At 36.7% G+C, this 12,186-nt stretch overlaps 1 pseudogene; it reads right to left on the bottom strand.

Annotated features, from left to right (window-relative positions):
• Positions 1-7,289: 7,289 nt before the first annotated feature.
• On the bottom strand, positions 7,290-7,404 carry LOC116752401 (annotated as a pseudogene).
• Between the last annotated feature and the right edge of the window lie 4,782 nt (positions 7,405-12,186).

Raw genomic sequence — 12,186 nt, 5'->3', positions numbered from 1 at the left:
GAACTTGTATAATTTATTATACATTCAGGATGACTGGGTAATCATTTAATTTTTGTGAAAGGCTTATCAATTTGAGATAAGAGAAGAAACTAAGGACACTTCTATTAATAGGGTATCACATAAGATTTTGTAAAAATACTAGATTCATCATTACATTTTAAATCCTATGTGATACACTAACAGTTTAAAAAAAATTTTGTTGCTTTTTGGGTATTTTCCAGGAGACTGCTACTATAAGAAAATTGTAATAAGTAAGCAGAAAGAGGCACCAGGGATTATGTTCTATCAACATGTGTGAACCTTAGCTGCCTACAAGAATATCAAAACAATCAAATTGTCTTTAATTGAAATGCGCATTTTAAACTCTTACTGGAATGTTTTTATTTTACAGTTTCAGGATATCTTCCTATGGGTGTAACCTGTAGTCAGTTAATCAGCGTTTACTGATCATTTGTCATAAATGATAGTACAGGCCAGCTCTGAAAATCAGACTGAGTGGAGATGGGCATATATGTGTTAGTGGCTAATTGCTAAGTGAAGAAAAGATGTATATTGCTTTATATTATCCATATTTCTTTTTCTTTCGCACAGATCATTAAGAGCTGACTGTGCACACAAATGTAATTTAAAAGGCGTATCTTCCATCTCTCTTGTTCTTGGTTTTACATATCCATTCTGTTGCATGTAAAATGAGTTCCCTATCTATTTCTAAATGATAAAGCAATTGCGCAGATAAAGTAGTCTAGGAAATGCGTGTGGAGCAGTTGTGGACTATATTCCTCAAAGCAGTTTTTTAGTCCTTTGGTTTGTTACAACTTCATTCATTTCAGCTTTTTTCTTCTAGGCTAGGCTGAGGGAAAATTAGACTTTTTCAGAAAGCTTAAAGAGTTGCAGGCAGGTAAGTGAAAACAGTGGTGGGCACACAAATAGCCAGCTCCTTGTAATTTAAAAATCTGCAAAGGAATTAGCTCTTGGTGCATTGAAGAAAGGTCTTGGAATGTGTGGTGATGAAGAGCATACCCGTTCACAGCTGGAGCAGAAGATGGCTAGCTCTTCACTAGGTCAGCTTCTTCTTTCTCCTGGGTGCACAGAGGGGCTCTATTCCCCAGCCTTCTTTGCAGTTTGGGTGTGGCCATATGATAGAGTTCTGGCCAATGGAATTCGAGCAGAAGGGCTTGGCATTTCCTGGTCTGGCTCATTCATACTTACCAAGTAAGATCCTTTCTGCTGCAGCATAAGGAAGCCTTATGTTGAATGTGGTGGAGCCACAAGATGGTGGGGTCCTAAGTTCTCAAATTACCATTTGGAGGAGAGGGATTTTATATGAGCTGTAAACAAACGTATATTACATTGTCTCAGAAATTTTGTAGTTCATCTGATACCACAGTTAGCCTGCCCCAACTGATATAACAGAATAGTACTGTTGGTCAAGGATTTTACCTCTCAGCCTGCAGAAAGCAGGAAGTGGTTGCCTCTTTCCTTGGCCTCTCTGGTATTTGCTGGATAAGACCTAGCAACTTCTTTGGCATTCTACTTTGGACAAGTTTTCCTAACCCCACCTTTGTTATTGAAATTGCCTCCTAACTAGCTCTCTGCTTCTGCTGGTGCCCTCCTCTACAGTTTATTATCAAAACAGAAACCAGAGTGACCTCATGTCATTCTTTTCAACCCTCTCCAAGCTCTCCATTTGTTTCCGAGAAAAAGCTAAAGTCTTTTTTTTTTTTTTTTTTTGTGGTACGCGGGCCTCTCACTGTTGTGGCTTCTCCCGTTGCGGAGCACAGGCTCCGGACGCACAGGCTCAGCGGCCATGGCTCACGGGCCCAGCCGCTCCGTGGCATGTGGGACCTTCCCGGACCGGGGCACGAACCCATGTCCCTTGCATCGGCAGGCGGACTCTCAACCACTGCGCCACCAGGGAAGCCCAAAGCTAAAGTCTTTTTAAAATAATTTTAATACTATATTTTATTTAACTCAATATATCAAAAATTTTCATTTCAACATGCAATCACTATAAAAATTATTAGCAAGCTATTTTACATTTTTTATAACTGTCTTCAAAATTCAATATGTGTATTAACACTTAAAGCACACCTCCATTTGACTGTCTACATTTCAAGAAGCTAAAGTCTTTTCAATGACCTATAAGACCATTTCTGATCTGCCACCTCTCCTCATACCCTCTCTGTCCTTCTCTCCTAACACTCTCCCTTTCCCTTTACTCTGATCTAGCCTCGCAGATTTCCTTGCTATTCCTTGAACAAAGCAGGCATGCTCTTGCCTTAGGGCTTCTGTGTTTTTTCCCTCTGCTTGGAATGCTCTTCTCCCAGACACCCCCATGGATTGTTCTCCCAGTCTTTGTTCAGCGAGCCTTTTCTGGGCACACTATTTAAAATGACAACTCCTTAACACTCCCCATCTCCTTCCCTCTATTATTTTTCTCCGCAGCACTTAGTACCTTCTAACATGCTATACACATTTTCTTTTTAACGTTGTTCACTGTCTGTTCCCCTCCACACTCCTCTTAAAACGAAAGCTCCATGAGAAAGGATTTTTGACTTTTTGTTAAATTGCCAGCCTACAGTAGTACTTGGCAAATAATAAATAATAGATAAATTTTTGCTGAATGACTGAATGCTCTTATATAGATAAGCATCGTGTGCCAGAGGAGCACTAAAGGGAAACTCCTAATTCACGCTGGGATCTGGCAGGAAAAAGTCTTCTGGAGAAACTTACTCTTCTTCCAGGACTGGAAGCTGATGCAGTTGCTGAGCACATGAGCCGATGGTCACATTTTAGTCCTCCTCTTAACTGACCTATCAACATCATTTGACACAGTCGTGACTGTCTTCCTGAAGTGCCGTCTTCACTTGCCTTCCGGGGTACCACATTTGCCTGGCTGTTCTCCCACTTTCCTGGCCATCCCTTCTCAGGCTCTTCCACGGCATCTCCCCCCTCTAAATGTTGGAGCGCCCAGGGTTCGGTCCTGCTCTTCTTCTCATCTTTCTACACTCATTCCTCAGGGGATCAAAACTTTAAAAAATATCAGGACTTTAAATGCCATCTGCATACTGATGACTACAAAACATACATTTCTAAATGCTATCTCTTTCCTGAACTCCAGATCTGCATATCAGGTGCCTACTGGGAGAGCCTTTTGGATGTCTAAGTATCGCAAAGTTAAACGTCCACGATAGAGCCTCTGATATTTTCCCCTTGCCATGTGTTCCCGACGTCATTTAATGGCAGCTCTGTTCTTTCGGTTGCTCAGACCAAAAGCCTCGGAATTATCTTTGATTCTCCTCTTCCTCTCTGCCAATTCTACCTTCACAGTTTAACCAGAGCCACTTCTCACCATCCCCACTGCCAGCACCCTGGGACTGCTTGGATTCTTACGAGCCTCTTTGCTTCTGCTTGTTGCTCCTCTTCAGCCAATCCCCACACTGACACCATGTGATCCTATTAAAACCTAAGTCAAATCATGTCTCTCTTCTGCTCAAAACCTTCCAATGACTTCTTATATCCCCTCAGGGACCTGCAAGGCCTTTCTTAACCTGACATCATCTCCAACCACTATCCCCCTAATTACTCTTCTCCATTTAGCTGTCTTGCTGATCCTTGGCTATTCCATGTATGCTCTTGCTTCAGAGCCCTTGCACTTGATATTCTTTATCTAGAATATGTTCTTTCCCCAGATGTCTGCTTAGCTAGCTCCCTCACTTGCTTCAGTCATTACTCAAAATTTATCTTTTCCAGTGAGGATTTTCTTGGCTGCCCTATCTAAAAATTTAATGCGGGTTCCTGCCCCCCACTTCTCATTCCCTTTTGTCTTTTTTTCCTCCTTTGCACTTTTCGATAATGTATCTTATTTTCATATTTACCTTATTTATTGTCTTTTTCCTCCACTTCAGTATAAGATCATAACTCTCACCTTTTAAAAGATGCATCTCTCTCCTCCCATTTCCATTTCTTCAGTCACAGTTTTAAAGTCATGCTAGTAACACTCACTCACAATGGAAGTGTTTGAGCATAGCAAAGGATTTGGTCTGTTTTGTTCACCGGCACATAGCTTGTGCTTAAACTCGTTATAATGAATGGATCAAGAATTAATTAGATCCAGTAAAACTGCTTCCTTAGCGAGTAAGTGTCCTTCCAAACCCAGGTAAAAGGGGTCAAACTCATAGTTTGATACTTTCATGTTAAATGTAGGAATAAGTTAGTAATTATTGATAATGATTATATATAACATTGTAAATCTTAAATATCTATAATTATGATAGATACTTGTAATTATAGATAATATGAGTATTTAGGGTTTAAAATTTTAGTATTCAGGAGAATCAGTCATATTAAGGAATTCGACAGATCAGGTTTATGATTCCATTTTGAGTTTTTCATTGAATTCAGACTCACGATTTAAAGGTTAGAGATGTAACCATTTAAAATCTTTATAGTCAGTATTAAATGTCTGAAATGCAAAGTTGTTTTATTGCATTTGTAAGTTTAATTTACTGGATTTATAAGAGATGTTGAAATTATTGGAAGCTTTGCATGTTCATTTGTCTGGTAAGGTATTTGAAGTGCTTAAAAACATCAATTATTAAAATTATCAATGCAGTTTAAGGGAATTTGAATAGGTTTGTGAATAGGACTTACGGTTTAAGAGAAGCTGAGTTCTACAGTGAGATACCACTCACACCTACTAATATAGCTATCATAAAAAAGACAGACAATAACAATTGTTGGCAAGAATGTAGAAAAATTGAAGTTGGAACTTTCATATGTTGCTTGTAGGAATGTAAAATGGTGTAAGCACTTTGTAAAACAGTCTGACAGTTCTTTATAAAGTAAGATGCAGTATACCTGAAACTAACACAATATTGCAAATCAACTATACTTCAATAAAAAAAGGTAAAATGCAGAGTTGACATATGACTCAGCAGTTAAACTCCTATATGTATACTCAAGAAAACTGAAGACATATCTACACAAAAACTTGTACACAATGTTCATAGCAGCATTATCCATAATAGCCAAAAAGTGTAAACAATCCAAATGACCATCAACAAATGAGCTGATATAATGTGGTATATCCATACAATGGAATATTATTTGGCAATAAATAAAGCATGAAGTGCTGATGCATGCTACAATATGGATGAATATTGAACACATTATGCTAATTAAAAGAAGCCTGTTACAAAAGACCATATATAGTAGGATCAATATATATGAAATGTCCAGAATAAGAAAATCTATACAGACAGAATCTGTAGAGGTTGCTTAGGGCTAGGGATTTTTAGGGGATATGGGGAGTGACTGCTAAGGGGTATGGGATTTCCTTTTGGGGTGTTGAAAATGTTCTGGAATTAGCGGTGATGATTGCACAACTTTGGCAATACACTAAAACCACTGAATTGTTTATTTTTAAAAGGTGATTTTTTTAAATGGTGTGTGAATTAAATCAATAAAAAAGAGAGAAGTTGAGTTCTTTAACTTCAGTTTATTGATATGTCATGCTGAAAATTTACTAGATTTACAAGTAGAATAACAAGATTTATGCGATGAATTTGCTGTATTAAATAAAACAAGGTTTTAAATTTGCAACTTTAGTAACTTTATTATTAACTTTAAGCCCAGTCTTAAAAATGCAAAAATGTCTTAAAAATGTAAATTTGCAAGGAAGCTTGTTCTGAGTAACTCATTCATTTGAGACAGTTCTAAGCAGAGAGGTTAGGAGGAAAGAGGAAGGAGAGTATATATGAATACAAAACAGTACAACAGGCTCTAGGTTAGATGTGCTTATATTAAATATTAAAGAAAAACACAAGCTTTTAAAAAATGTCAATCAAAATGGATCTTGAGAAATACATGCTTTAAAACTCTTTCCTGGGACTTCCCTGGCGGTTCAGTGGTTAAGACCTTCCACTGCAGGGGGTGCAGATTGATCCCTGGTAGGGGAACGAAGATCCCACATGCCATGCACAGTGAAACAAAAGCTTCTGCGCTTTCCTTTGGTTTTTAATATGCCCTTTAGAGCCACACATAAATCTTTATACTATAGGACTGTTCTTCAGACATTGAATGATAGTTGTCATGTCCACAGCAGACTTTGTTTTCTCTGGGTTAAATGGCTCTTGATCCCTTTGGTCATTTTCATATGACTTGATTTCATGTCTCCTGCTCATCCTAATTGCAAATGTACTGCAAGGAATTAGAAACGAGCCACAATACTTTATATGTGATATATTTTTTCTTGTTTATGAATCTTACATGTCTATTAAAGTAAATTAAGAGAGCACTGGCTTGGTATATTAGGCTTCTAGTTAACCACCAGATTTTGCCTCATAGTTGTGAAGTTTACCTCCTTTTCCAATTGGTATTTTGGACTTGTGTCAGGAATGCGTTCTGCTGCAAGTAACAGAAAGCCTAAAGAGAGGCTTAAATAATTAGGGGTTTATTTTTCACACACATTAAGAAGACCAGAGGTACATATTGCTGGTATATTGTTAGTTCAGTGGCCTAACAGTGTCAAGCCCTATTATCATTGCCATTCTCTTGTCCTTTCTTGTGTGCTTGTCCCCCATGGCTGCAAGTCAAATGTCACCTCTGATACTGAAGGCAGGATGAAGGAAGAGAAAGAAAGAAGGGTGCCAGTTGTCTCTGACCTCTTTAGAAATGCAAAAGTTTCCCCAGAGAAGTCCCTGTATGTTTCTACTTATGTGTTTCCAGAAGTGTGTCATCTTGCCATTCTAAATTGCAAGGGATGTAGGGAAAGTGAGTATTTAGCTGGATACATTGATTCCCCAAGCAGAATTTGGGTTTCTCAAGAAGGAAATGGAAATAGATATCGGGTAGACAAAGAACAGTGTCTGCCACAGGTCTTCAGAGTAGGATTTGACATTTTCACTTTCAATTAATTGAATTTGGCATATCATTTGTTCCAAGCTGTTAAAATAATTTAGATCCTATGTCTGTCATCCATGATATTTGTCATACCTCATAACTTAGTGTCATATGCAAATATCACCACTGCCACTAATATCTTTATTAAAGATCTGGTGCTGAAGAAAACAGGGCTGAGAATGGAGCCCTCTGGCTCCTGATCTTTTGTCATAAAAATGTGTAGATAAGCTTGGCATTTACAAGGTCCTCAATAAATATGTTGAATGAATAAAAGTTGTAATGACAAATACCTAGAAATTCGTTTCGAGATTGGTTTAATTGCCAAGCTATGTTACTTCCCTGAGCAACATGGGCTGTTGGTTTATGTTGAATCACTTCATTTCTTCTTTTTAATGAAATGTTTCACAAATTTTTGTGTCATCCTTGTACAGGACCATGCTAATCTTCTCCACATACAATAAAATTCTCCAATTTTATTGTATGTGCTGGTGAAGCAAGCACTGAGTCAATTCATTTCTGGTAGCCTCATCAAAAGCATGCCACAAATTAGTATGGATATATTTCTTCCCTGTGTCATCACCTGGTAAGGAGCAGGTGAATGTCACCCCTGAGAATACATGTGTTAATACCTGTAACTTCCCTCTACCATAATAAATCCTTTTTTTCCTCTTGCATAAATGTTGAAACATGAAGACATGTAGCAGATCTCTTGTTCATGATGGTCTATTCTTTTATCTACATAAATGGTCACAAGTAGTACACTCAGGTAGGATGTAGACCACTTTTTGACTCTCTAGCCATAAAAATTTTTGAATTGTTAACATCTAAAAATTGTATTTTCCCATAAAAATATGGATTTTTTCACTTCTCTTGAATAATTAGCATTTCTAGTTTCAATAGGCCCACATTCACACATGGTCTAAGTTAGCTGGAGCTGAGCAGTCATATGACATGGGCTGTTAGTTGTTCTCTTATATTTGTTTTCCTTTTTGTCAACAGTAATTGAGTTCCCACTTTTTAGCTGAGCACATGGCCACTTAAAGACCCAGCTTCCTTTTCAGTTAGGTCTGACCAGGTGTTCTGGCCAATAGGATGTTACTGAAAGTGGTGTGTGAAAGAAAGAACTGTCCTCAAAGGGAGGATGCCGTCTTCTTTGTTCTCCTTTTTCCTGTTCGGTGGAATGTGAATATAATGGCTAGAACAATTTTGTTGTATCTCAAGGGGGAAGATGCTGATAGAGGATGTGAGAGCAATAAGAAAGTACCTAGTTTCCTGATGATCTCAGAATCAGCATACTGCTGAGGACTGCCTTCCTGGACTTTTATCAAAAGAAATGAATTTATATTTTATTTAAGCTATGTTATTTGAGTTTTCAGGCAAATCTAATCCTAATTCATAAAAGCTACTGCCTTTGAGCAGGTATTCTCAGGTTTATCACAAATCCCACCACTATGTAATAACTCCCTAATATTGACCACAAGTTGCCATTTATCGTCATATCACACTTTTTCTCACCATTAAAAGTGGAAAAATGAAAAACTGACATAGTCATGTGTTTCAAAGGAAGTTGAAGAGCATATGTCATTGTGGAAGTAGAGACTATTTCTACATGACTAATACTGCACACCAACTACTAATGCACACTGTATCAAATATGACTTCAGAAGCTATTATGAAACCAACCACAGTAAGAAATATACCCAGAAAAGCAAAGACATGTTAATGACAAACTTAATGAATAACTTAATGGACTGAAAAGAAGGATTGGAATTACAGCAATGATAATGGTGTAAAACGTATTAAGTAAAAAAAAATGTTCTTGGCATTAAAACCTTTTGCCAGTGATGGGTTTATGAAAAGGTTGATTGCAGCAGAAATTGTGTCCTGAATAGAAACTAACATTTGCAAATATAAGTTTAACATCATGTAGTATTTCTTACCATGCTGAAGCTGGAATGAAGGGATTTACAGTATGAAGCAGCATGAAAAGGTTAAATCATTTACAGTTTTTTCCCCTTCCAGCCAATGAGTGTACAGATATAAAAGATATAAATACCACCCAAGTAGCTATAGTCATTTGTGGTGTCTGGAAGGCCTTAAGTGTTTGAATTGTTTTTGAACTTTGTGCCAGTAATAGGCATATCACAACATTATTTTTGCATGTTGAGTGAAGTGGGTAAACAGGGCCGCAGGAGGTGCTTCAGCAAGTCAGAGCTAATCCTGGACTTGTTTTTCAAAACTGAAGTCCATGCTGGCAGTTTGCACAACTTATACAATAATATGTTTATTTCATAATTAAATAAGAATAAAATTTAATTTAGAAAAAGAGAACATAAAATGAATACAGCAATGAATACTATGAAATGAATGTGCTACCGTGGTTTGAACCACAGGAGACACGCCAATGCTTTCCTTCCTTGGTGAATTGTATGCAAAGTAGATGTGGTGTGAGAATGAAGGGATTTTTTTTTTTTGGATGTTTCTAATAAATTGGTTTGTGTTATCTAAAGAAAGTGTCATCTGAACCCACCAGTGAAGATTTATTCAAAGATTGGGACTCCGGGTGACATTCACACTCTATTTCTCTACAAGTGTGTTCGCAATCAATTACACAAACCAATCATTCCTTTTATTCATCTAATTTCTAACCAAACCGTGCCTTTGGGAAACTCACTATCCACAAAAAAATCTGGCTTTAATATGCAGAATCATTTTCCAGAAATTTAAGTGATGATTACCCCTTGTGGAGCTAAGAACTGAATTCTAAGTTATTTGATTTTGAAATTTATAAAAATAAACTTAGATCATTTTGCCTTTTCTCAGCTAATATTGATAATATGAATAAAGAGCTAAAAAAATGGAAGTTAGTAAACTAAAGCGTAGCTCCAAAAACTAACCAGGAACTGAATTCTATAAATAACTCAGATATTTTAAAAATGCAAAAAAAACCCAAAAACCAAAAACCTGAGTGAGGAATCTATGTTTTGGAAAAACCGTATCTGTGAAAACCTTACATTATTAATTTGAATAATATTAATATTGCTCACAGATGAAGAAAAAAGTCACATTTCTCTGGTTCAAGATAAAAAAATAATGAATTATAGAAGAAATGCATAACTAAAATATGTATTAGTATTTGAATTTATATCAAAATTTAATCTCTAATCATATATTTATGTTACATGCTTATAGCAAAGTGCAATAAAAATAAATGATATAATTCTCATATTTGATTCTTGTTACACCACCCCTTCACTCATTTACCATGTTCTCCTGGCCTTTGTAAGCATTTGAGATTGTGAGCCGTCGTCTTGCCTTTCTTGCATTCCTTCTGGATACAAAGATAATCAGTGCCCTGAGCAGGTAAAATTTCCAAAAATATTTGTCATTTTTCCATAAAGGGGGTAGACAAGAAAAGAAAGGCCAGAACTTTAGAGCCAGAGGCAATGGAGAAATTCAGTGTAACCATAATATTAGCAGGTGGAAATGGGCTAGAGTTGGAGAAGACCACGTAAAGAAATCTGAACTCAAAGTTTCATAAAGATCCCCTAATTTTGTTTGGCTATTGAGATTCACATAGCAAGTCTCTGGTATAATAGCAGCCCTCTAAAGGATTCAGGGAGGATCTACGATAGATGTACAGACCAATAGCAACCTTAAGAATAGGACACTTTGCCATTGGGTGAGAAGAAAGACTACAAGATTAATGCAATACCCAAGTTGTTAACTAATATTTAATAACAAAATTTCATATGTAGTAAATTTTAAAAATAGCATAATCAATTAAGCATTTTATCATTTGCAAATTATGAGTGAAACTGTTGTTCTGCACTTAAGTGCTTGGTAATGGTGGTGTTCACTAATAACTTACACATATATATGGCATCTTCTATTTGCCAAGCAGTGTTCTAAGTACTGAGGATATAGCAGTAACTGGAACAGACAAAATCCCCGCCCTCATAGAATATACATTCTAGAGGGAGAGAAGGATAAAATAAATAAACAGACCATGTCCTGAGGAGGTAAAATTTGAGAGAATTTGACAAGACCTCAGAACCCAATAATTATGAGATTTTAAGTAACAAGAGTTCTATTAGCTGAACAATTATTATATGTAAGAACTTTATTTCATTTATCTTTACAACTCTGTAAGGTGTATTTTATTCCCTTTCCACAAATGAAACTAGCTCAGGGAGGCTAACTTGCTAAATCAAGTGGTGGTTCCATAATAATTTGGATGGGAACTTTACAAGTTTCAGTTTAGGCAAAATACATGTTAATTCCATTAAAATTTGAGTGTTTATTCAGTATAATTCATGAGCCTTTTATAAAGACACTCTACCTTTGCCTTCAATAAACTTCAGTTAGCCTTGAATATAAACCTCTACTTATTTATGTATTTCACACAGTGAATACCATTTTAAAATGCTTTCTAAATATTACAATGTGTGATTTTGGAACAGGAATGAATTTGACAATTTTCTACTCCAGTTTTCTGTCCCTTCTTTTTTTTTTTAACTAATGGAAAAAAATAAAGTAAAAAAATAGTATTCAAATTTCATATGTTTACTTGGTAGTAAAACTAAGATGAAGACTCAGGCCTTCTGATTTCCAGTCTATTTTTTATTATTTATTTCTTTATGAAACCAGTACATTTTAAAAATAAACTTACCATTCCTTAATGTTCATAGTGATCATCACTGAGTTTTTTTTTTTTTTTTTTTTTTTTTGTGGTCCGTGGGCCTCTCACTGTTGTGGCCTCTCCCGTTGCGGAGCACAGGCTCCGGATATGCAGGCTCAGTGGCCATGGCTCACAGGCCCAGCCGCTCCGCAGCATGTGGGATCTTCCCGGACCAGGGTACGAACCCGTGTCCCCTGCATCGGCAGGCGGAATCTCAACCACTGCGCCACCAGGGAAGCCCACTGAGTTATTTTTAATACATTTTTTTCTACAGTACTTACTGAAACTCAAATTTTTTCATACATAGTATATAAAAGAAATTAAAACCATACAATAAAAATAGTTAATAGCTCAATTCTCAAAGACCTATTAGGAGTACTATTTCCTCATTTTAGCACAATATTAACAGTACATTTATATAGATGATACACAGTTTCACAGGACAGTGGATAATGCTACTATACAGCTGAAGAGAAGCTGGAGAGTGGAGTGTGAGCCACCTGGGAAGTAGCAGCTCTCCTGTTCCTGCTGGTGTTTGAACAGGAATGGGTTAGCAGGCCCTAGTTTAGTACTGTTGCTAACTCTTGCTGTAATGATTAGAT

Source organism: Phocoena sinus, chromosome 3 (assembly GCF_008692025.1).
Source record: "Phocoena sinus isolate mPhoSin1 chromosome 3, mPhoSin1.pri, whole genome shotgun sequence".
Taxonomy (NCBI): domain Eukaryota; kingdom Metazoa; phylum Chordata; class Mammalia; order Artiodactyla; family Phocoenidae; genus Phocoena; species Phocoena sinus.
This window is presented reverse-complemented; position numbering and strand designations above follow the sequence as displayed.